Raw genomic sequence first — 27,026 nt, 5'->3', positions numbered from 1 at the left:
AAACTCATACGTTGGCAACACGGTGAAATCCCGGGTTAATTCCTTTTGCAAACTCCTGTTATGATGCATCATTTCCTGCGCTTTCGGAAGGTTTTTATAAGGCTGTTCGGCATTTATTGACTATAATGACGTTATTATATAATACTTGTTTATGGACCACAGCAAAATCCCTTTAAATGCATGCAAGCTACTGGCTCTTCCATACACATTGCACACATCTGTTTCATACGCATGCATTAAAAGGGCAGTAATGAATAAAAGATGATTCGAAAATGATTGCATATCTCCCCAATTTGGTTCTAGGACACTCTATAAAACAGTGGGCGACCACATTCGTGGAGTTACAAGAAAACCCATATGCAATAATGAATAAAAGATGATTCGAAAATGATTGCATATCTCCCCAATTTGGTTCTAGGACACTATAAAACAGTGGGCGACCACATTCGTGGAGTTACAAGAAAACCCATATGCAGCGTTTATTTCCTTCCTTTTTTTGCCAACTGAACACGGCGGAAAAACTCATTTCAACTTACCTTCCTAAAAGTTTCACTTTACACTAGTAGTACAGTAGGCTATATATACCGCTGAAATAGTGTATACTGGCACACATTCAAAATATATACATTAGCGCCCCCATGTGGTAAACACATGTGAAAAAATTAACTTAAATGATTTTAGCAAATGGCTGCAATATAACAAAGAGTGAAAAATTTAAGGGGGTCTGAATACTTTCCGTACCCACTGTATTCATCCATCCATCCATCCGCATTTACACTGCCGTCCAGTAAAATAACCAGCTACAGCCATTGAGTCATCGACCCCCTTTTAATATTATAAAGATATCAATGAGGCACAACAAAAATGAATCATTTGATAATACACATACAAAACAAACGAAAGCTATATTTTATATATAGATGTATATATATATATATATATATATAATATAGATGTGTGTGTATAGCCTGTATTTGTGGGACATCCATTTACGCATACAGATTTTACAGTTGTGCGGAACAATGTACAAAATAACATACAGATAACACGTATAAGCATTTGCAATGCTGGGTGCACAAGCAAAGAAACAAACATACAATGATGCAACAAATAAACAAAGATACTGCATTTAGAGAGGCCTCACAAACATGACTTTATGCAAGAAACGGGCACCTGAAGTGCTATTATTTCTTCCTAAAGGATTCGTAGTTTAGTGGTGAAGGGGAGGACGTCCTAACAAGCGTGCATGAACGTTTTTTTGGCACTGGGGGATTTCAATGCTGTTAGTGAGGTCAATGCATCCTGTACTGGTGCTTCATCCACTACTAACCTGCTTTATTTAATGGCACAGGAAAAGAAAGGGTCATTTTCTGGACCGCTAAACCTTGTCTAGTCAAAAATAACTCATATTCAGGCACCTTAACGAAGTCATGAACATGAAACTGTCTAATACAGTTTTCTAAGTAGATATACAGGATTCAAGCGACTAGTAATCTGTCTATCATCACTGAAAACAAAATTTCAGTTTAAAAATGTCTGATATTTAATACAGTGGTTCTCAACTGGTGGGTCGAAGCCCAAAAATCGGGCTGCACGTCTGTTTTGACTGGAAAAATATGACCCAGATACCACAATGCGTTTCAAACAGCAACTTATTTGCTGTAGAAAAAATAATATTATTTTAGTTATTCCATTTCTATTTCATATTAAACATTATTATAACATCTTATTAAATTAAGGGCATTTAAGCAAGCAAAGCAAAACAAAAAATACGTTTTTTTGTTAAAAATTGTGCGTCATTTTCTATTTCACACAAAGTGTGAAAAATTAATTGCAAGTATTGAAGAAACATAAAATGCCAGCTATGAAATTAGCAAAACAAAGGTGCTATTTTATTCCAAAAATGTTTAAATGATAATTCCCAACACATAATGCTATCAACATGTATTGAAAATTTGTACAATGAACATCACTGTAAAATCTGAGTCCTGAAGCAAAACCATTTGAGAACCACTGATTTAATATACAGCACTGTGGACGGAGCTACCCAGCGCAAAAAGAGCTTTAATTGCCTGGTTAAGACATGGCGTACTAGATATTTTAAAGCATGAAAATGAACATCAGAGCAAATCAAAACACAGCGCTATTATTTGTGCGTAATCAATCTGTCAGCAGATAAATGAACCAATGATCATCCATTAACCAATCATCTAGCGATTTCCTACCCTCCTCTCTTAACCAGCAGACGTCTGGCAATAAAACACACAACACTTATTTACATCACCTCAAAGCCAACAACTCCTTTAGCTTTCAGTACAAACGAAACCAAAAGGGAAAAAAAAGCAAATCTCAGAAAACCAAAGCTGTTTTAAGGCACTTCAGAAGACAAGACGGGCAGAATGTGTGTCCTGTAACTCTTGAACTGTGAGGCTATGTACAACACTTGGCAAACTAGCATAATCTATTCCGTCCATGCCAACAACAACCTAAAAACATTGCTTCTCAGATTCAATTATAGCTGCCATTTCAATTCCTTTCCTCCTCTGCAAGCCACAATAATTTCATCCAAAGAGTGAAAACGGGAGGGAATCAAAAAAGCGAAATATCCTTTGGGCAGAAAGAAATTAAGGCACACAGCGTTCCCATTTCAGATGATGAAAGGAGTTTGAGGGCTCTATATATTCGCTGTCATTATCACATCATACTTTCTGTTCTTACTGCAGGGAGAAAGAACAAATCTCAAGAAGCAACAGCAGTCGAAAGCATACGTTTCTACAAAATAGGCTAAGGCTAAACTGTTTTCAGAAAGTAGCTAACGATTTATTTTGTACAATAAAACCAAGAAGTCATATTTCCATAGCTACAGAATCTCATACAAATATGTTTTGGTATATTTACACATTCAAAATGCTGATACAATCGAATCAAACGGCTTTATATTCTTCCAAAATAAGGCACAAAGAGGACTACGAACTTTGGGCCTCATTCCCCTAACCTAATTTCCATGTAAATCGCATTCAATTTAATGCGTAAAATTGACACAAAACTAATTTTTCCGAAAGATTCACAGAAGTTTGTTTTGCACGTTTTTGAACACATTCTCTACATTGTGCTTATTCGAAACTTTTTGGGTGCTGCTGTATCTCCTGATCGACCAAGAAAGATGCTATAGATCAGTAAAGAATTTCATTGTGGCCATAAAAAAAAACCCAATCAAATCTACTTTGACTAGTCTGTTCGGTCTTCCGAAAATTCTCTCTCTCTGTCATTAAATTTCTCCATTTCTTCTGGAGGCAGGATACGCTGGCTGCTGTGATTCTCATGGCACGCAACACGATTTCAGAATTCCTAGAATTCTTCCATGTTAAAGCATTAAAGCAAATAGAAAGCAAGAGGGTAATGAGCAAATTAAAAGTGGACAAAAATGGCTCAATGGCATTTCCATAATTACGATTACGATATGCATAAAAAAGTACAAAAGACAATTTTTAAACCAAAAAAATACAATTAAATGATAAGCGATAGCATTCAGATATTGTAATACACATGAAACATAAAAGGGTGGCAAGAGCATACCGTACTAAAGACATTACGGTTTCGTTTTTAGTCCTTGAATGGAAAAAGTGTTGTGTAGAAGAAAAAGTGGCCTATTTCTTGGGACTATCAATTTTCAGATCCATTTTTTAAAATCCAAAATTGCCTTGGGCAACTTTACAACTTGCAGTAGGTGGAGCTTCAGGGAAGTTCTGGGACAATTTTGCGGTCAACAAATCAATGATTTGTTCTGACAGTCCAATGGTGCCACAGAGGCCATCAGTAGAGTATTAATTTCTTTAAAGAAACTGATGTCTTAAACATGGGGTACATTGATAACAGGTCTACGCATGGTCAATTTCACCTTCTCAAGTGCATAATTGGCTAAATAAAAGGGTCTGGCTGAGGCTGTTGCTCTCTCTAATGAGACAGACTTTCCCTTTTTGAAACAAAACTTACCCCAATAAATAGCATCTTGTGTGCACTAGGAATTTAGTTCCTCAGAATCTCGTCCCCGCAATTAAAAGGTTCCACCGTTGCTTCTCCATACTTCATAAATGAACTCTAGGTTACCTCGCACACACAAACACACTTGCTCACACACCTCTCCTTCCTCCCCTATCTCTACCCGCTATCTCAAGTCTTTTTTCTTGCCAGAATGGAAAAACAAAACAATATCTATCAGGGATGAAAGAACATGCTTTAAAAAAAATAAAAATAAAACATTTCTTTCTGCTACGGCACATTTCTCATCAGAGAGGGTGTGAACAAGTGAAGAAGTAGATAAGTGTGAAAAAATGTGTGGTAAATTCGCAATTTTAAGTTCTGCAATGTCTTGTAGGTTTTCAGCCAAGAGTGTCTTTAGAAGTGGATGCATGTCTCTCGAGGGACAAACAAGTTGCTGTATTTATGCGTTTTTTTCCCTCCCCTAGAAACCACTGTTGATGTGTCAGTCGCTGCATTGGGTGTGATCTACCACTAATAGTCACAGCAATTGTTTTAGTTGTTCTTGGAAAAGAAGGCATTTCCACTGGCCAGCGAGGGAAAATGGAATGTTCCTTTCTCCTCAAGTGGATGGTTTGCGACCTGTGGAGGGACAAAATTGAAACCATTAAAGGAATGTTTTATCCATTCCGTGGCAATCATGTCATGATTTTCATTAAGTTGTGCATGGAAAAGATTTTAAAGCAGAACTCTCTCCATTCTGAACTTTTGCGCCCAACCTGTGGTTACTGACGAATTGTTTTGATGGCTTCCTCTACTATTCAGGGTTTTGACAAAAACGTAACAGTACAGTATGTAAATGACTCTAATGAGCCAGTTCTTTTAATGAACAGTTCAAAAAGACAATGTACTAGTTTGAACCTGCCGTTAACTTCGCTTTGTTTAATTTACAGCATTAACGGAAATAATTTCTTTTTCTTATCTAAGTGAAATGGAAAATATGACTGAAAAACACCTAAATTAATCAAAATTCAGAGCTTGGATTTCAGAATTATATTATATCAAGAAATACGTATGGATACCCAGTACTACTCTGAACTGCCCTCAATTGATTCCTTCCACAAGTTGAAAGAAAACGACTGAGCATGTGGTTAATTAATTCATCTTTAGTGTCTCTTTAGTGTCCACCTCTGAAACTCAAGACTTCCTCAAAAAGATATCGTTTTTTCTTTACATATGGTGGCAGTAGTAACATCCCAAAAGTGTTGTTTCCCCACAAAGAATTTTGACTGATGGTAGAGCTGAGATAACTCAACCTGTTAAAAAAACCTTGGATGTATGAGGACACAATGAGCCTGGGGTGAGAACAGGGCAGTTCAGCTATTCTCAACACACTTCAAGACTCAATCTAAAAATAGGGAGTGAGTTTGAAGTTATAATTATACCATGGATTACAATAGTACAGTTCACCTGTGTCTGGCTGTTGCATGAGAGATACTGCTGAGCAAGTACGTTATCTGGCATTAACCCAAGCGGGACTTGACAGGCCATGGGGCTGATGTTGGTGTCCTCTTGTGGGATAACCGATGTGCCCACGACTGACTCGCTAGGACCTCTCTGGTAGTAGAAGGATGCTTGTGTAGGACTCTGGGTAATCAGACCTTTAACCCTCTGGCAGGATGACACTGAAGATACCGGAGCTGCAGAACCATAATGCATCCCATTCACTGAGGGTTGAGGAGTGCTTGTGAACATGCAGCTGTTGGTGGTCTGATGAGGGCTGTTGTTGATGATCTCTCCTTGCTGAGGATAGATGCTATTTGCAGTTGTCTGGGGCAGGAAACCAGACCCAAATCCTTGTGTGTTTGTGTGCGGCAACAGTTCTCCAAGCAAGTCTTTTTGGAAGTCTGTCACTTCACCAATGAAGCCCGTCATATTCTGTTGCCCACTGGAAAATGGTTTAGAGACCTGTTGAGGGGTAGGTTGGGATTGCTGCCAGCCAGGCAGTCCAGGATTGGCAGCGTTTTGAGTGTGAAGAGAAAACTGTCCTTGTAGTTGGGTAGTTGGGCCAGAGTGCAGTCCTGCATCTTGTACACCTGTAACGTTACGGGCGCAAGAGTTAAGCAGGTTATCGGACACCCACTGAGGGTTCTGATTGATTGATGCTTGTTGAGGAAGAGAATTCTGGCTGTGGAAGCCCATTGGCTGGGCATAAGTGCCCTGCAATAGAGGACTTTGAAGAGGGAAAGTCATTGCGTTGTGATGGGGCTGGTTTCCAGTCTGTAGGTTTGTCTGGCCACACGGCACCATTCCATTCTCTTGCACGGCACCTGGCAGACCAAGCCTGACTTGGGTCAGCTGTTGACTCTGCAGGGCAAGAGAAGTATTAAACATAATGTTATTATTGCTGGGCATCTTCTGGGTTGTCTGTTCTAGTCCGAATGACTGGACAAAATTGTCACCAAGTAGCATCTGTTGCCCCATATGGGTGAGCTTCACCATCCCTCTTCCAGGGCTACTGGCATTCAATCCATCTTGGATGTTCATTCCGATGAACCCACCCTGACCTGGGGATCCATCAAGCATATCTGCCTGGCAGATGAATTCCTGGTTAGCAGCCAAGTTATTCTGTAACTCCATCTCTGGAAGACGCTCAGGCACCTCAACAAACGGAACCTGGCTCTTGAGGTGTTCAGGCAACTGAACGCCATTTTCCTTAAAAAGTGCATCCTCGACATAAGAGAGGATGTCATTGGTGATGATTTCGTTTAATTCTGTATCGTTGTTGTAGTGGAACCTGCTTAGAGTGTTCTCCCACTCCTTCAGGACCGATTCATCCACATCAAATCCCTGAAGGCTGCAGATACTGCTGTCCCCAATAATCTGTTGCAAGGTTTCCATCATGTCCTTTACCACACCTTCCTCTTTTACCTCAGCCACAGTGCTTGGGGCTGACGGCTGCCAGGTGTTCCCAGGGATACTGAGCAGGGCGTGGCTATCCCTGAAAGCCTTGTCAAGAGTAAACTGGGAATCGGGCTCACTGTTCTGGTTGTAGACAGAATGATCCTGATTCAGCATGCAGCCGAGAAGAGAATCTGGGTCCAGAGATGGAGGTTTGCGCATCTTCTGGCCTTTGCTCTGATTTTGAATGTCAGTGATGTCCAGTGTGGGGTCAATCTCATACAAGACACCCTCACCAGTGGCGCAGTTAAAGGGTAGCTGCAACTTTCTTTGACGGAGGTGCTCCTCACCCTCCTCATTACTACAAAATACAGAAATTATATTAATGAGAGATACGAAGAGATTAGAGCAACAACATTATTAAAATGCTGGTTAGCTTACGTTAGTGCTCTTTGTCGAGCAATAATGAAGTCTGGTCTTCCTCCTTTATAAACAAGCCTAGCATTGGCCTGCACCCAGATCCATGTACCCCCTTTCGAGAGAAGTCTGAAGACCGTTAAACCACTCTCTCCAGTCTTTATCACTATGAGAAAGAGTAAAAGAAAGAAATATATTTTAAAAGACATGCTATGGAAATCAAACTGCTAGTTCAAAAACCAAAAGTTGAACATCAAAGGATAGACTTGGCTTTGACTTAACATTAAATATATGGTGATGGTCTGGCAAAACTCACTTTTTATATGGTTGTCAGCACAGTGCATCATGTCAGCAGCATGAATGAACTGATAGCCGGAGCCTCTCATACACAGCTCAATCTCACTGTAGCCAAGAACCACCTTTCCTCTGCAAAATGAGAAACAGATAGTAAAAATGTTAATACTATGTTTGTACCACTTACCAAAAATTTGTTGGGCCAATCTGAAGCTGTCTTTTGCTTCTAAATCAAAGCTACCTTGTGTCAATACCCATAGGTGTAAAGTCCAGCTTGTGTTTGGTTTGGAAAAGAAGAGTCTTGCTCCTGATCTCCAGGATAGAGGGTGACTGGAGGGGTGTGGCTATGACAAAAAGAGCCAGTTGAGGGTGGGCCAAGGTCCCATCTTCCGCCAACTTGTTTTGCCCATGGAGATATTTCAGCCTCCCCTGGAAGTTCAGGGCCTTGGGGGCAAAGGGAAGGACATGAAAGTAATTTTAGCCCCATGAGTGCAAACTATTCACAGCAGATTTATTTAGACAGCTGTTGCTGTTACTGCATCATCGTGTACACAGAAAATCAAATATGGTTGAGTCTAGCTCAAAAGGTTCATCTCAAAATGATTCTAAAATATTGATTCTGGATAGTTGCAATAAAGTCACAATAGACATCTAGGATGTTTACCAGGAAGCCTGATGAGTTGTCAAGGAGGCACCGGAATCGGCAACAGAAACTTCGTTCTAAGAAGGATGAGTTTTCTGGAGGGATGTGTTGAGGGTTGTAGTTTACCAAGTCTCTGGTGATGTCACCGCTGCTTTGAATTGCTATATGGTTGTCAGCACAGTGCATCATGTCAGCAGCATGAATGAACTGATAGCCGGAGCCTCTCATACACAGCTCAATCTCACTGTAGCCAAGAACCACCTTTCCTCTGCAAAATGAGAAACAGATAGTAAAAATGTTAATACTATGTTTGTACCACTTACCAAAAATTTGTTGGGCCAATCTGAAGCTGTCTTTTGCTTCTAAATCAAAGCTACCTTGTGTCAATACCCATAGGTGTAAAGTCCAGCTTGTGTTTGGTTTGGAAAAGAAGAGTCTTGCTCCTGATCTCCAGGATAGAGGGTGGCTGGAGGGGTGTGGCTATGACAAAAAGAGCCAGTTGAGGGTGGGCCAAGGTCCCATCTTCCGCCAACTTGTTTTGCCCATGGAGATATTTCAGCCTCCCCTGGAAGTTCAGGGCCTTGGGGGCAAAGGGAAGGACATGAAAGTAATTTTAGCCCCATGAGGGTCTGACACTGAGTGCAAACTATTCACAGCAGATTTATTTAGACAGCTGTTGCTGTTACTGCATCATCGTGTACACAGAAAATCAAATATGGTTGAGTCTAGCTCAAAAGGTTCATCTCAAAATGATTCTAAAATATTGATTCTGGATAGTTGCAATAAAGTCACAATAGACATCTAGGATGTTTACCAGGAAGCCTGATGAGTTGTCAAGGAGGCACCGGAATCGGCAACAGAAACTTCGTTCTAAGAAGGCTGAGTTTTCTGGAGGGATGTGTTGAGGGTTGTAGTTTACCAAGTCTCTGGTGATGTCACCGCTGCTTTGAATTGCTGGAGACCGATTGGTTGTGCCAAACAAAAGTGAAAAAAACAAAAAACAGTGATGTAATCGGCTGTGAATCACTACCAGTGTTCACCATCCTGGGTTTATACAAGACTCCATTTTATAAATCCGAACGGATCCTCCCACAGCTGTCTTGTTCTCCACAAACATACTTTCTTGATTCAGTAATAATAACAACAGAAGTCTGCTCATTCACAAAACATTCAGGGCTGGGCACTGCAGTAAAACTTGACAACACCTTACCAGGAACTCACTGACCCTACTTGGGCATCACTATTAGGGATAGAGTTGCTACTAACCATCAGATCCTTCGCCACCATCGCACGAAGTGGGATTGAGAGAGAAGTGTAGTTGCCTTCGGAACATTGCCCGATCGTCTGTATGGATGAGCTCGAATGCACTCTGATGGACCACATCCGACTATGAAGACAGTGAGAGAGGACGTTACAAAAAATTTTCATAGGACATGTTCTGCATCCTGCATCCCCTAATAATCATTATAATATGATAATGGGTTTTCCACTGCCACATTCAAGTTAGTTTGTAATTGTTTATGCCTACCAAATCCTCACTGCATGCTAGGCAAAGGGGTTTCTTTTTGTCTTTCTGATGACAAGAAGACTAGAGGTTACAAAATGAATCTACTTGTCCATAATTCTCAAAAGCATTGTCTCATTGACAATTTAGATGTGCAAAAATGGCAAGCCTCTTAAAACACCTAATTGCAACCTTAACCTATTACTTGTTTGGAGTGCAACTGATTGGAAAGCAAATGAAAACTTTAGTCTCCTGTGGCTCAGATTTGATTAAGTATGCATTAAAATCATCAAATTTGTTTCCTCTAGTCTAGAGTGTAAGAGGAGATCACATGTTAGGCTGTATTTACTGTATCAAAATGTAGATGCTTCTCTCTAGAGGCTTGGCATAGTAACTGCAGCTTGTCTTGCATTTTCCCTTCTGCCTGTTTCCCCCCCAATCCTCTCTCTCTCCTCAGCAGGCCAATGAAAACAAAGTGTTTGCGCTGTCTGTGTGTGCTAATTGCTGCAGGCTGGACGGTGTGGGATGAAAACCAGACAAGGTCCAGAAACCATTCATGACAACTTGTACCAACAAACACACATTTAAAGGTTAACGAGGACACACAGGCAAGGGAGTAGAAAGAAAAGATACATATGAATTGCTCTAAAATATGTCTACATGTCTCTGATATATTTAAACATATCTTTGTAAAAACTACATATATACAGTAAGTATACACAGATGGATTTAACAGGGCACACTGTGCACAACAAATTATGCACAAAGCCACACACAGTGATGTTTGGGTAAAACATAGTGATGCTGAGCCATTCTTTTAAATAATACGATTACATGATAGAAAAAAGTAATTAGAAGTATGTGAATAGTTATTAGCGACCTAAGTCACAACAGGTGTTGAGACCGCTGTGGCAGTGGGTATGTATTTATGCGTTTATATGTGCAGGTGGTGCAGGCCTGCCTGACTGCGTAACCGTGGTGACCTGGACTTGCGTTACATGCTAGAGAGGGAACGTCACACTCCAGGGAAATTGATTTAGTGATGAAAAACAGGTACGCAATAACAAGCACAGACTATTTGCACACCAACAAAGACACCACAGTTCTTATTCACATATCATATAGGTGTATATATGTAATATACACATTCTTTTGGTATGTACATACTGTGTGCATTGTAATATTTGTGTGTGCTTTGAGTAAGAATGTATATTTGAGTAGACAATGTGCAATGTATAGCCTGCTTGGTATTATTGTCAGCTATAGCAATGAAATGGCTATTCTTTATGTGATCTATACATGCAGTCTAAACAATATACCACAGGAACACACACACACACACACACACACACACACGTTCTGGCTTACATACAGACGAACAGGTTTCGCAAGTTCTTTAATGAAGTATCCAAACATTCAATTTGCCTCTCTTTGATGTTCTTTTTCTGAGCTTCTCTTTTATAAACAAAACCAAGCTATGTCCGATATATACATCACAGGCTGACAGGGTGAAAGAAAAAACACTTAATCGCTAGGCATTTGCAAATATTAGCTTACATAAATTTGAATAAGCCTTCCAAACAGGACAAGGAAGAAAAAGCGATGCTCCAAACAAAATAGACTAGTTTGTTAACTATTAAAAAAAAAAACATCACTGACGCCACAGTTGGTTAACAGTAAACGAACACTTTTTTTAATAAGTAATCGAACCCAGACACCCTCAGCACTTTTTAACAACCTACTTTCGCGCTTCGGTTACGGAACAGTTAGCTGTTTTTGGGGCTCACAGTATTATCCTGACGATAAGAGAAATTCATGACCGTAGGAAACACAAAAGCCATTAATCTTCCTTCAGGGTGAGGAAAGTCACGAACCAACAAACGAGTGTAGAATGATACAAATGTTTCCAGGAGAATGACTCATCCATAGATTAGACAACTATGCTGAATTTATCAATTGTTAATAACATAGAATTGTTTGAGGCTGGTATATGAATATCTGTTTTTCTTGGTAAACTGTACAAAGAAACAAACAAATAACAAAACAAACGACCACAAAGGTGGGAAGAGGCCTAGCTTTGTTTAAGTCCCTTACCAGCAATATTTGTGTTGATTATGAAAATTTTAACATACGACAAGATAAGATAAATAAAGCAGTACTTCCAAAATGGAAAGTTTTAATGCAAACTCACCTGATGGAAGCCCAAGTAGTCCTGTATAGTTGGAGACGCATAAAACACATAACCTTCAGCAGTGACCACCATCACAAAGCCATTGAGGGCCTGAAAACGAAATTAGATAGAATTTTGACTGACAATACTAAAACAAAAGTTGTATGGTTGCAGTATTTAATAAACAATATACAGATATGTTCGTTTTGGTTTGTTTTACGCTAAACACAGCGGCTGGGATTGTGAGTGTAAGACTGTAGATGGGTGGGGATAATGGGGCCATTTTTCTTCTTTTACATCTTTTTTTTTTCAGTAAACATCCCATGCAATTAGCCAGGTTTTTGTTAAGGTGTTGAACATGACAACAGACAGGGGGTGAATATCGCCGCTAGTCACGCACAGGTACCAGCAGCCCTCAAACAATGGAGAGAAAGCGAGAGAGACGGAGACTGAGATATGGCTGAAAAAGAAACTCACACTATTTGTAGGTGGAAAGTAACATGTGATATAGTTTACAAAGAAAAGATAACATTGCTCAACAGCGGAGAATGTCGATTGCTCAAACTTAATTCCTTTTCACAGAGCGTGACAAAAGCTAAAATAAACGAAATGTCAACTACAATTTCTTTCACGAGTTTACGACATGGAAGCTGGTGTGTTTGGTTTGAGCGGGTATGGATGGTCTTCATGCCTGTTGTTTATATTATCATCTTTCCAGGGAATCAGGAAACATTTACACTTTTACCTTCTATGCACACACACAAACATATTGGGAAATTACCGACTTCTTTGCACAGCTCAGAGTGACAGTTTGCATAAATGAATAGAGGACGGAGCAAATGAGGATGTACAGCAGTGAGGGTAATTTAGAAAGCAGATAGATGCTTGGCCATGACTTTTCTTGAATAGATTTAATACCGTTGCGCATAGCCAAGCGGTCTGACCTTAGACTAAAAAAGGGGAATATGGAAAGAAAACCCAGCAGATGATTCTTATCACACAAACTCACAAACCGGGCCATTTTAAGTGGGAAATGAGGTGTTTATAGAATGTGCAGATATAGGGTGTGTGTAAACAAGTGGGATGTCAGGATGACGATTCCTGGGAATTTATAAGGAATGAGATGAAGGAATTGGTGCGTTTCCACGTGTTTTACCTGCAACAACAGTTCCCCTTCTGAGAAACTGACTCCATCCAGACTGGTCGTTGACTGTCCAAAAACCCAGCAGATGATTCTTATCACACAAACTCACAAACCGGGCCATTTTAAGTGGGAAATGAGGTGTTTATAGAATGTGCAGATATAGGGTGTGTGTAAACAAGTGGGATGTCAGGATGACGATTCCTGGGAATTTATAAGGAATGAGATGAAGGAATTGGTGCGTTTCCATGTGTTTTACCTGCAACAACAGTTCCCCTTCTGAGAAACTGACTCCATCCAGACTGGTCGTTGACTGTCCGTTTCCTCCGAATGTCCCTGACCGGTCGTTTAGCCATCCATTTCCTCCTGTCTTTTTGATTGTGGCTAAAGGAAAGAGAGAGGAAAAAAGAGTATGGTTACCACCATGAAAGTCATTCTATGCCAGTTTGATATAAGATTTAAACCACTGGGTTAGGCAATTTTAAACAAAGTGCAATAATTAATTACTTCAATATAGTCCATTACCAGGAATGGGGACAGGCAAAAAAAAGCATATAACAATAAAATAACTTTACCAGATTTTTACCAAAGATTTTACAAAAATGTAAAAGTAATGTTGGCACCAGTTCTTTATTGTTAAAGTTGCACCATTTTGCTACAAAACCTAAGAAAAGATCACATGGCCAAGCAGCAAGTCACTTCCCTTGCACTGTTTATTCTTAAGATCTATGACTAACATGATCAATGTGATGACCATTTTACTGCCACTTATCTTATTTAAAGCTACATTTACAATTGAATGTGTGTTTGGGAAATAGAGAGCATTACGGTTGATTAGGAATGTGTACGCACACGTCATCAACAGTTTCCTATCCAGATGTCTTGAACTTCGTTTTTTTATTACTTGTCTTCTCGTATTTTTCTTCACGTACCAAGCAAAAATGTGTTTGAAAACAAGGGCCATTATAGTCAAATTTACAAGCTGATAGTCAATGAAACAAACTGTTTATTATCTTAGGCTTATTTTGCCCTTTGGTTACACAAGTTACAATTTCAACATTTTGTCCAAGCAACAACTACAAATAATCTGCAAACATGTTACGACATCAATAGGGACCCACTGAGGTAAACTATGAAGTAAACTGTGAGGCAGATTCTGTGCTAAAATCTAAAGTAAACTGAAGTACAATCTAAACTAAATATATACTCAGATTTAAAGTTTGCCTTACATTTTATGTCACAGTTCATTGTGAGGCAAAACTGGATGCAAATGTAAAGTTAATTATGTGAGGTAAAGTCAGAGGTAACATTTTGGGTAAACCAAGGTAAAATGTGAGGCAGGCTCAAAGGTAAACCTTCAAGGTAAAATGTGAAGTACACTGATGCAAAATCAGAGGTAAAATTTGAGGCGAACTGGGGTAAAATACAAGGCACAAAGTCTGAGGTAAATGTGAACTAAAGTTTGAGAATAAATGGTAAACCTGGTAAAAAAGTGAGACAAACTGAGGTAAATCTGTGACCTAAAGTAAAATACGAGACAAAACATCAGAGGTAGATGTGAATTATAGCTTGAGAGTAAATGAGGAAAAATTGTGAAAAAGTGAGGTAAAATATAAGGCACAAATCTGAGGTAAAGTTTGAGACTAAATGAGGTAAAATATCAGATGTAAAATCATCACTCTGATGTTAACTAAAGAGAAATAGGGTACAAGGGAACTCTGATGTAAACTCTTTGGTAACCCACTACCCTTAGGATAAAATAAGCGGTAAACCCTGTGGTAAACTCTGATGTAAAATCTGAATCCACTTCTTGAAGCTCAGCACTGACCGCACTGAACTTGTGTCAGAGCCTTTTTTATTTCAGCTGTCAGAGAGAAAGAGAGCGAGATTTCAACACTTTCACAGAGCACAGCCTGAATTTACTGGAGGTTTGAACACACACAAACACACATCAACACTCCCACTTCACACAACGCAATTTGTAATGCGTAAGGAAAAAAGTACAGTTTTCTAAATGGGTCTAACTTCACTACTGTACAAAAGAACCTCAACTGACGTCATTACGAATAACACAGATAAACAATTTCGCGGAATTTCCAGTAACAGTTCCAAATTCTGTTTTTGTGTGGTTTTACCATATTTTCCATACATTCCATACAAAGTAAAATGTGTAATTTAAAATTCCCATTGCTCTTGAATGAATGATAAACTAACTGATTGAACACATCTCTCAAGTTTACCATGTAGTAGTGTGTTAGACTTCAGTTGGGAGAGTTTTTAGTGTGTGGAAATGTCTAGCGCTAGGTTAACGCTGAGCTAACATAAGCCAGTGGGTGTGTCTCGCTAAGCCATTTCCTCCCTGACCGGCGCAGATGCCGTGCTGTTTCTAGACCTTATCAAACACTCTCTATCGCAAGCCTTGGAGAAAAAAACAAAAAAACAGAAGACCGAAGGAAAGAAAGAGAAGGGAGGGAAAAGCGAAGAAGAAGTGAAAGAGGGGGAAACAACAGCATTTTTCTGGTAGGGACCAAAAATATTTCCTCACAGGACAGATGTTGAGAGATTATTTGGCGGGGGAAAAGCTGAGGTGAACGCAAACCACTTTGAACATGGACTGCTGATCGGTCTGGTAGTTTAAATGGCAGACAAATGTAAAAAAAAAAAAGACAAAAAGGAAGAAAGACAGAGACAACGACAATGTTCTGTAGACGTTCACCACAGATCTTGATGGAGAAGTAAATAGGGGTGTAATACAAACTCTGCCACCGCACCAAAGAAATAACTACGGAGAGGAAAGGGAAGAACTCTTGATGAAGAAAACAGACCGCTTGGCCCCTAGCGCTGCCGCCGCTAGGCTTCTGAAGCTAAAGAGCGCTAGCACACACAAAGTGAAGCAGCTGCTCAGGAGTCTCATAGTCTACTGACTCACAACAACTCAATGACAGAGCTACACTCAACTGCGAGCCAGCCAAAATGAGTTTGTGTTTGGTTTCGCCCCTGTTGAACCCTTTCTGACGGTCTGGACGCTCCTGGCACGCATGTCCGTCAAACATTGGCAGCCTATTGGCTAGTGTGGTCCCGTTCTGACTCTATATTTAAAACTCCAGTCTTTCATAGGCATATCGGGCCTGTTATTAAAAATGGAGGTCGGTGGAACATCTATATAATCATGATCAAACTCTTCTTCACGGATTGCACTGGCCTCCACTGACTTGTTTCCAGAGATGAAAAAAATGAGGAAAACGAAGTCCGGCGGGCGAGTGGTCACAATCTCAACACACACACACACACACACACACACACAATCAGAACCACCAATCAATTGCCGTCTGTTCATCTGCCATTACAGTAATTCAACACACATGGCCCCTCAATGCAACCACGACGTGCTCTTTCCCTCGTGTTCCCTCCCACCATCTGCTGTACGTCTTCTTTATACTCTTCAATTTTGTATTGGGCATCTCTCGACTGCAATCTCTAAACCAGTTCTTCACTCGCTGGGTGTAACTGGAGAAAGTGTGAGGTCTGGTGTGGATGGTGATCAGGAACAGGGTGAACCTGTCTAATATGGGTCATTAAACCTACTGAAAGGCCCCAGTGGCTCCCACTTGATGATCTCATTTATCTGCCTCTGATCTTTTCTGTTCTTTCCTTTCTTTCAACATAAAACCCTCTGTAATTGTGCTCAAATTAAGCCAGTTTTAAATACAAGCTGGGGATTGACTGAGGAAGGTTACACCCTTTGTTAATTCACCAGTGGTGCCCAGTTGTAAGGAGGCTTTCTGACCAGAAGGTCAAGTTCTTCTTAGAGAACACTGACTTATTCCAACAACAATGCTTTTTTAAATCAAATTACCCAAAGTTGAAGTTTTCATTTAGCTGAAAACCTAAAATTAAAAGAGATTTGGTAATTAAACTTTTAATTGTGTCATGTTTAAGGTTCTAGCCTTCTTGTAGCTCAAACAGTAGAGAACAGCTCTATCAACGCAAAGGTCATGGGTTCTATTCCCAGGAAAGCAAGAACTGATAAAATGTGTACCTTGAATGCATTGCAAGCTGCTTTGGCTAAAAGCATCTGGAAAAATGCATAAATGTTATATAATTGTAAATGTTGAAAAAACAGTCGTAGCACCATATTTCAGCCAATCAAATATTGCATAATTTTTGGTCATGGTGAAGTGCGTCCATGTTTACCTGTTGTAGCTTATCCACGATGTGTGTATGAAAACATGGTCAATACTCGCCCTCCAAAACTTTTTTTCTTTTGTTTGTTTTGGTTGCAAAAAATGTTTATGCATTGAAAACTACTTGTCATTGGACTACTCATTAACTACCATCCAAATTTTAGTATTACCTACAACAGTACCCATAAAACAATGCCAGAATACAAAGAAAGTCATTTTAAAGGCAGAGCAAGTTTTAAAAAAAAGACAAAATAGATAACAGACAAAATGTGTCAGCAGAGAAGCGCTTACTGTTTCGGTCAATGATTTTGTCCCACCAAAATTATTTTGGCCACAACTGAAAGTCCATTCTTTGCTGTTTCGGCTGAATATTTTTGGTTGCCAAATTTGTGGTGCAAGCACTAACTTGAACATTACCCATCATTCGATTACTTACTATATTACAGAGCCAATTTTTTTTCTTTAAGAATAAATATCAACAACAAATTGTGCACAACAAAACAAGAAAAAAATCATAAATTTTTTAACAGTATTATTTTAAAAATATGTGTAACTAGGCCTGGGCGATAAAATGGTATCAGGATTTATCGACGGTACACCTTCTTCAATAACGATATAAAAAATGTTCGATATAGTGCACGATAGAGGCCCGTGCTATGAGTGACGCAGACAGCACACACAAACACGAACACATGCTAATTTGAGTGCTGTGCCTGCCTGTGATGAGGAGATTGTGAATAAAAAAATGAATATTAGTCGAATTTAAAATAAACATTTGCATTTGAATGTTAGGTGTGCATCGGGGAGCGTCATTAGTGGTGCACGAGAGTGGTGATGATGTAAGTGACGTTGTTGCATTTTAATGTTTTGTTAGTCTAGCCCACGAGATGCGGCGTCTCACACAAGAGATGTAACCGTGCAAAGTTAAAACAGTTTAAACCTTTAGAAAACAAGTCGCAAATTTGTGGAGGTTTATTCCTTTTCACTGCATCTCTTATGTTTTTAAGTGCAATCTGCGTGATGGGCGATTCGGCTCTTTGTATTAAGCAATGCATAAATACATGATGCTGTTTTTTTCATAATTGTTTATGCAATTTACGAAATTATATTTGACTTATATGATTTTTTTTTCTATTGCTATATCGCCCAGCCCTATGTGTAACTCAGACACAACTATTAATAAGCACAGTGCTATGTTTATAAAGAAGAACCAAAACATTTCCTGTCACAAAATGCCAAAAACACTACAACCCCCAACAAGGCCTGAGTTAGCTTTCTGTTTGCGCCCTCATACTCTACGATACTTATGACACAAACAGCAAAGTGTTTTGGGCTCCACAACACATTCTGCTCTGTCTCTGTTTCTGGATAGTGTCTGCCTCAAACGCAAATGGAGGTACACTGCGTGTTCCTGAGGTTTCAAGAGAGTGAGAAAGGAAGACTTGAGGGAGAGCGAGCGAGGGAAACCCACTGGGCTCTCGTTTGGCCTGTGGTTTAATAACCTCGCGTGCTGAGAATGACTGCATCCTTGACAGCACCTGAACCCTATTAGCTAACAAACTGGACCACTTCCCAGACATTTACCAATCCTTTTCTTCGCCTCACTTGACACTGTAAATGTTGGGCTGTGTGAATAAAAATCTCTTCTTCCCTGTCTCGTTCTATTCTTTGTCCAATTTAAAAATTTCATAAATGTGACCCTGGAGCACAAAACCAGTCTTAAGTTGCTTGGGTATATTTTTAGCAATAGCCAAAAAAACATTGTATGGGTCAAAATTATCGATTTTTCTTTTATGCCAAAAATCATTAGGATATTAAGTAAAGATCATGTTCCATGAAGATATTTTGTAAATTTCCTACTGTAAATATATCAAAACTTAATTTTTGATTAGTAATATGCATTGCTAAGAACTTCATTCGGACAACTTTAAAAGAGCTTTTCTCAATATTTAGATTTTTTTGCACCCTCAGATTCCAGATTTTCAAATAGTTGTATCTCGGCCAAATATTGTCCTATTCTAAATCCTAATTTATTCAGCTTTCAGATGATGTATAAATCTCAATTTCAAAAAATTGAGCCTTATGACTGGTTTTGTGGTCCAGGGTCACAAATATGCAAACCCTGAAAGAACGTAAAACTCACTACAAAAACAAAAACATAATAAATGGTAGACAAATATGCGCAAATGTTTGAGGATTTGCCGTTTTTTTTTAAATAGAGAACAAACAGCCTTTGCTTGTATAAACACATAGTTAACGTTAACATGCTCTTGTCAGGTATCAACATTGCTCGATCTGTGTTTTAACACTTCATGTGGATTTAACTTTTTGTTGCCAAGTTGTTTTATTGATTGATTGATTTTATTAAACGTATAGATGCCCGCAGCATTCAAAGATTTTGTGCAACAGGTATGTCTCATCTTATATTCTGCCAAAATGTGAGTATCTGTACACCCACCCACTGGGATTTTAAAGCCTTTGAAACTCCAGTGCTGAATTGAGCCATTGTTTTTTTTCTCTTTTTTTTTCGTTGTCAGGAAAACCTTGACTCTGACTTTGGTTCTCTCTCTGTCTCTGTGGTGGGGGACAGGTTTGGACTTGAAGGAATGAGGATTGTGGTATCTGTGTCTTCCACGACACCTCTGACTCTCACACACACCATCAGCGATCGCCGCAGTTTCTGTCTCTTGACAGAGTGCCAAACGAGCGCTCTTGTAATGGGGTTTCTTACCAGGCCTGATTAAAAGTCTGTGGGGGGAATTTATTAAAACAGACGGAGCTGTTTAGTTGCACATGCAAAGTCGCAAAAAAGAGGCAAATTGGAGGATGCACAGTACAATTTACAATCTTGAGGGAAAGTTTCTAGGTTGTAAATAATGCAGAAGACAACATGTCTGGATATATGCCTAGTTACAATGGTTTTGGCCATCATTTGATGTATAAATAAATGAACACAAAATTGTACAAAATTCTGTTTAACTTCTGATTTCTGTGGGTGGGAACAGCAAAACATTAATTGCAGCAGGTCAATGACTTTTTGCCAGCTGAGTGTTGTGAAAAGATCTCTAATAAGCTTAATTTACACTGAAAAGCTAAATTACTTAAATTAAATACACTGAATAAAGAAAATTACATTTTTGAAATATTTAATTTAAAAGCATTTAATTTCAATACTCACAGCACAATCTTATTTCAGCACTGAATTTTGTAAAAAATATGCAATTACACAGAAAGGAAAATTAAGAATTATTATTATATTAATTAAAATGAAATACATTAAATTTAAAGGGTTTTAAAACTATTAGTTTAAAAAACACTTAATTTACACAGAAAAGAAGTTTGTTTGTGCTAAAAAAAACAAATTTAAATAAAAAATTTGAGTAACACACACACACATATATATATATATTTTTTTTACATATTTAATTTATAAGTTGCATAATTTTATAATTACAATTAAAGTTTATAATTTGCTTTTAAAGAACACATTCATGGTAAAAAGACTGACAAATAATTTAATTTAAATAAATTAAATGTATTTAAATGAAATACTATCAAATATTTAATCTAAAATTATTTAACTTACAGTACAGTGTTTTTTTAGCACTGCATTTTAAGAAACGGCAATCTACAATGAGAATTTACACAGAGAAAAATTACAAATGATTTAAATAAAATGTAATAAATTTACATTAAATATTCTAAAATTAAAGTTAGTTTAAAATTAGTTAAAATTTAAATTAGTGTTAAATTGTAAAATAGTGTTAAATTGAATGTATTTAAATTAACTACTTCTAAATATTGAATTTAAAAGCATTTAATTTAAACACAGCCCAGTGTTCTTTCAGCATGAGGTAAGGTATGTGTGCGCCTGAAGCACTGCGATAAATTATGTATTTTTCCCTGAAGGAATTATGAAAGGTCAAGACCTGTGTGTGTACATATTTGCGTGACCCTGATGTCATCTTGACACAGAACTGCCCTGGTATTTAAACCAATCAAACGCCTGTCACAAGCATTATCAAAACATGCCTTACTGGCCAATAAATCAAATGATAGTAATAGTAGTAATGGCAATAATGGCAGTAACGTAATACTATAGCAGTGTACACTAATATTTTACTGTTGATTCGTATTGTTGTTCTTGTACTGTTCTTTCAACACACTTTCAGCAAAGTATGTTGTCATTCTACACATGAAGGGATAAGCAGACAGTGAGAAGTGAGCATGAATAGAGGCCGAGAGCGAAGCAGGAAGAGCAGTGTTAAAGAGACGGGGTGGAGGGGGAATCATGGGACTTGTTGAACAACTGCTTCACTGTTTACATAGCCTGTTTTCTGTCAGGCAAAGGCATTAAACTTGAATTGGCACTCTTTGTCAGAGAGACAGTGTGAGAGCATGGCCTGAATGTGAGGAATTTTTCCGTCGACCAAAGTGTAAATTATGCCATCGTCATATCATATTCATTCATTTTAGCCCATTTTATTCTGGGATAAAATAACTGAAATTAATTACATTTATAAAGTATTTTAGTCAATGAAAATAACAGTTTTGTTGACAAAAACAACAAAATAATATATATACACAGGTAAAAAGTCTGAAATAAAATATTCGAATACAGAATAAAAAATAATATTAATAATTTTATTCAGCAAGGAAGCATTAAATTGATCAAAAGAGACAGTGATGTTACAAAGATTTCTATTTCAAATAATGCAGCAATTTATATTCATGAAAAAATGTATTATGGTTTCCATAAAATTACTAAGCAGCAAAAAAATGGTTTCAACATTATTAATAATTGAGCAAACATAATATTTTATAATAACAAAGCAGCAAATCAGCAAATTAGAATGATTTCTGAAGGATCATGTGACACTGAAGACTGGAGTAATGATGCAGAAAATTCGGCTTTTCAGCACAGGAATAAATTACATTTAAAATATATTGAAATCGGAAATTGTTATTTTAAATTTAAATAATATTTCGCAATATTATGGCCTTTACTGTATTTTTGATCTAATAAATGCAGCCTTGATGAGCATAAGACATTCAAAAACAATTCACCAAAATAAAAAAACAAGTAAATCTTATAATATTATATGCCAAAATTAACATTAAAAGCCATACACTGTATACATATATAAAATCAGTGTGTGTGTATAGAAATATATATATAAACACTTTATATATATATAAACATTTTATATATATTTTAAATATTTTAACTATCTAACTTTTGTATAAATAAATAAATATATGTATGATTTTTATTGATTAAATATATAAATCTCATATTTTATTGACTAGATTAACTATGACTAAGAATAAAAATATCTCCACAAAAGCAAAAAATAAAAATAGAAAAATGCTCTCAATCACTCCCTCCCACTCCATCCTCTGTGAACTCTGCACATGCCTGTGCAAACAGACTTGACCCCTGACCTCTGGAGACAGAGCGAGGTCCAGCGGCGCTATCGAGAGACATCACACAGTTTACATTCGGCCGTGGTGTTTGTGCGTGTGGGACTCTGTTCACTGTAACTGCACCATAATGAAGGCTGGGGGTAAACTGACCCAGCGGTCAGAATGATACAGCGTTTATGGAGGCATTTCTCAAGCTTGATGTTGATTGCTACACAATTAATGTTAAAACTGGTTCCGATAAACCTGTCGCTAGATCATTTTTTTCTTGCCAAACGTCTGTCTATGCGAGACTGAAGTGCCGTCAACAACGCCTCACTGGAGAAGTGAAATTGGGTGTTTACTTTGACGTCTGAAAAAGCAGAAGCACACAAGAACAAAATGTGCGCAGACTGACGTGGTTTCACTGAGGTTGCGACATGTTTGTTTGGGGTCAGGTGGGATACGGCCGGGTTATTCGTTCAGAATTCGTTCATTTGTGTTGCGCGTCGAGTGAAGGAAAAGCCTAAGGGGCGCCAAAACAAAGTCAAGGAGGAAACGTGTTTGTGTGAAGAATGAAAAAAGGGCGACATTCTTCCATCCAAAGATCTTAGGGAGACTCAACAGTTAGAATGGGAAAACCACATCCTGAGATTTGTTTGCAGCAATTACATGGATAAGGAGACAGCTAACTGGACAATCACTGCTGTCGGGACGCGGGGACAGAAATAGAGGGTGAACGATGGTTTTTGTTTCAGTTCTACAAAAAAGGTGGGCGAGACTTCTGGACGGAAAAATGGATAAGTGACAATACTGCTGAAAGTCTTTGAAGATCCACTTCTATAGCCTGACATTTCATCAAACTATTAGAAAGACTAAACAAATAAACAAAAACTGCTAATAAAATAAAACAATAAAAAATGCTAAAATAAAATAATAAAAAATACTTTGCTATAAAATACTACAAAATGCTTTCATGTCTTCCCCTGCTGAAAAAAAAATAGATCCACCATAGGTTTTAAACAAACCAACAAATAAATAAATAAAAGAATCTGCTACTAAAATAAAACAAATGCGTTTAATAAAATAAAATAAAATAAAATAAAATGTTTGCATGCCTTTCTGTATAAAAAAACAAACAAAAAAACAAACAAACAAAAAGATCCACCATAGGTTTTAAACAATAATAAAAAAAGAAAAGAAAATTCACAACTAAAAAATGAAAACAAAATTAAATGATAAAAATTAAAATAAAAGTTTAAATATTTTCTAAATGCGTATCTTTCCTTGTTCAAAAAACGGGTATGTTTTAAACAAATACAAGCAACAAATAAACATAATTACAATTTACTAATAAAATAAAACAATTAATACAAATATTTCCTAAATATCTGCATGTCCTCTTTCCTTGTTCAAAAACAGGTAGATCCACCTCAAATTCAGGGTATTGGTTGAGCCTATGTTGCCAAAGTTGAAATGCTCAAACTATCATATTTAGCAATATTTTTATATCAACATTATTCTTTTTTTATGTCAACAATGCATTTGTAGTTTCCTGGACATACCGAGAATGATTCATTGCCACATGTTATTGCAAAGAAAAAAACGATTTTGTTTAATTTTGTCATAAAAAATGGTTCGAAATTGGATAAGTGCATTTTACACTATTCAATCAAATTCCACCGTATGTGTCATATTTCATTCTAAAATATACTGTATCACAGAAGTAAAAGAGTTTACTAGTCAACGAAGTGGCTGTTCGTCTACTAAAACCATCTGTTTATACAATAATCTAGACAATTTTCCAGCCGATGGGTGTGTAAAGTGGGCATAAAAGTATCTCGACTGTGTGTGTATGAATTTATAGGCGAGCATAGCTGGAGGTAAGTTTACATGCGCGTCAGACTCAGCAATGAACGGCCAACATTACAGTCAGCGCTGCGAGCCAAAGTCAACATCAAACCAACACAAACGGGCGAGAGAACAAAACAAGGGCATGCAGCGGCCTGTGTCTCCGAGAGCGAGCAAGAGATGGACAGATATTGTGATTGGGACACGGCCAAGTCCTGGCAACTAAACCCAACAGAAACGTTGCGATCGACGGGTGTTGAGTCAGGTCTTGTTTTTCGCTTTTTTTTTGGCGTGTTATTAATATCTCTCCATAATTTTTTCGGGGATGTCAGATAAGCCGTTACATTTTTTGCAGCGTACGTTGCCGTTTTGGCAGGAGTTGAGTCAACCGGACGACCGTTTTCTACTGTAAATCACCTCGTGGCACGAAATGGGGAGAGATAAAGGAGGAGCACCAGAAAACGAGCTTGACCACACGTCGAAATGGAAAATGCGGCTGAAATGCGAGCTCTCTTTTTCTTGGCAGGTTCGCTCGCCGTTCGCTTCCCTGCTGCTCTTAATTACCAAACTCCATATCCTTGTGTAACTAAACCCTTCTCTCTCCCCGACCCCTTTCCTCTCCCGCCTCCTTTCCCTCCCTGTCTATCTGTTCTCCTCCCTCACTGGGCTGTTCTCGTCCCAAAAACTTCGGCAGCGGCTGCCAGGGTTGAAAGTTCGCACGCTCGCTCCTCACGCAAGGCTTGGGCTCCGCTTAGTTCTCACTCAGCACCTTCACACACACACACACACGGCGTTCTGCTTCATTCTCAAAAAGCAGTAAATTCCACACTAACTCCACCAACACACACACACACACACACACACACACAAAGCAGCTCATTGTTGCAGGAGCTGGCCTTCACCTGTTTAATAAAGACATGATGGGAGAGAGGAGAAAATGGAGAAAATTAGGAGCAGGGGGATAAAAACAGCATCTTTTCCTTTCTTCACCTGTCAATAAAAAAAGCTATTCTGGCGTCTGGACAGCAATCTCATATTATTGTCATTTCTGTTGGCTTTATTTTAAACTACTTATTGAACATTGGCATTTTATTTTATTGAACATTATTTACTCACACCAATGTTCAATAAAAATATATTTTTTTATTTTTTCAAATAAAATATTCATTGAAAAATAATTTTTAATATGTTTAACAAAATAAATAAATAAATAAACAAGACATCTCCAGTCATCTTTTGTGGAACACACACAAAAAAAGTGGAATTTTGAAGAACATCCTGGTGGTTGTTTTTTTTTCTCCATATATACATACAGTACTTTTTTTCATAAACAAAATTTTTTTTGAAAGAAATAATAATTAATATTTATACACTACCTTTCAAAAGTTTAGGGTCATTAAGTTTTTCACATGTTTTTGAGTCTCTTATGCTCACCAAGGCTTCTTCAGTGTCACATGATCCTTCAGAAATCATTCTAATATGCTGATTTGCTGCTCAAAAACATTTCTGATTATAACTGTTGAAAACTGTCGTGCAGCTTAATATTTTTCTGGAAACCAAGATACATTTTTCAAGATTCTTTGATGAATAGAAAGTTCAAAAAACATTTTATTTTTTACTTTTGTAACATTATAAATGTATTTACTGTCACTTTTGACCAATTTAGTGCATCCTTGCTTAAAAAAAGTTTAAATTTCTTGAAATCTTGAACAGTTGTGTTTATGTAAAAAAAAAGTACTGTAAATGTATGAAAAAAATATCATGACTCATTCCTAATACAAATCAACAAAATGTAAGGGGAAAACCATGGGAGACACATGTAAATATTAAATACCAAAATTCCATGAAGTTCAGTAAAGAGGGGATTTTAAGGATTCTCTTTTGGGAAGTTTGGACTAAAATACCCTCATCCACCCACTCCTCATTCCTGATCTGTTTCCTGCTTTCTGCGACAGCCAAATTCGCCCAGGGTTTCTTCAAAAAGCAAAACAATAACTTTAAAACCAACACTACATCAGATTAGTAAGGAAAACATGATTGTGGTGTGATTGTACCCTTTCTGAATGACTTTAAATGAGCGTTTACGCAACAGCTCAACTGCTGTCACACAATTCGTATTTACACTAACATTATATTTACACATCCTGTAGTCATTTAGGAGCTTTGTCGTAAATCGGTAAGCAGTGACAGAACTTTCCAAGTTCCGTTTACCGTACCAACCGTTTCGGAACTCTGCCAGAGTGAGATCATCAAGTCGCGGCAACCTCCTAAACGCATAAACAGTGTTTTTGTTTCATAACAAACTCACATTTTTAAAATCAATCCATCCATCTCCGCGAATGAAAACCCCCCTCTCCTTTGTTTCCCTCTCTCAACTGCTCTCGTTTCCTCCCTCGACCTCTCCGTCTAAATAAACTCTTAACACGCAATGCTACTGGCAATAAAGCCGCTTCTCAGGGGAATCTGCCAAACACCGTCATTCATCAGCGATAGAGAGTGAAAGAAACGCTTGGGCCTTTTTAGACAATTTACGATACGCA

General features: G+C 38.0%; 1 pseudogene; it reads right to left on the bottom strand.

The window, feature by feature from the left end:
- Nucleotides 1-809: 809 nt before the first annotated feature.
- LOC107739324 (aryl hydrocarbon receptor-like) overlaps nucleotides 810-27,026 on the bottom strand; it is a 63,722-nt pseudogene continuing 37,505 nt past the window's right edge.

Source organism: Sinocyclocheilus rhinocerous, unplaced genomic scaffold (assembly GCF_001515625.1).
Source record: "Sinocyclocheilus rhinocerous isolate Xijiao unplaced genomic scaffold, SAMN03320098_v1.1 scaffold945, whole genome shotgun sequence".
Taxonomy (NCBI): Eukaryota; Metazoa; Chordata; class Actinopteri; order Cypriniformes; family Cyprinidae; genus Sinocyclocheilus; species Sinocyclocheilus rhinocerous.
This window is presented reverse-complemented; position numbering and strand designations above follow the sequence as displayed.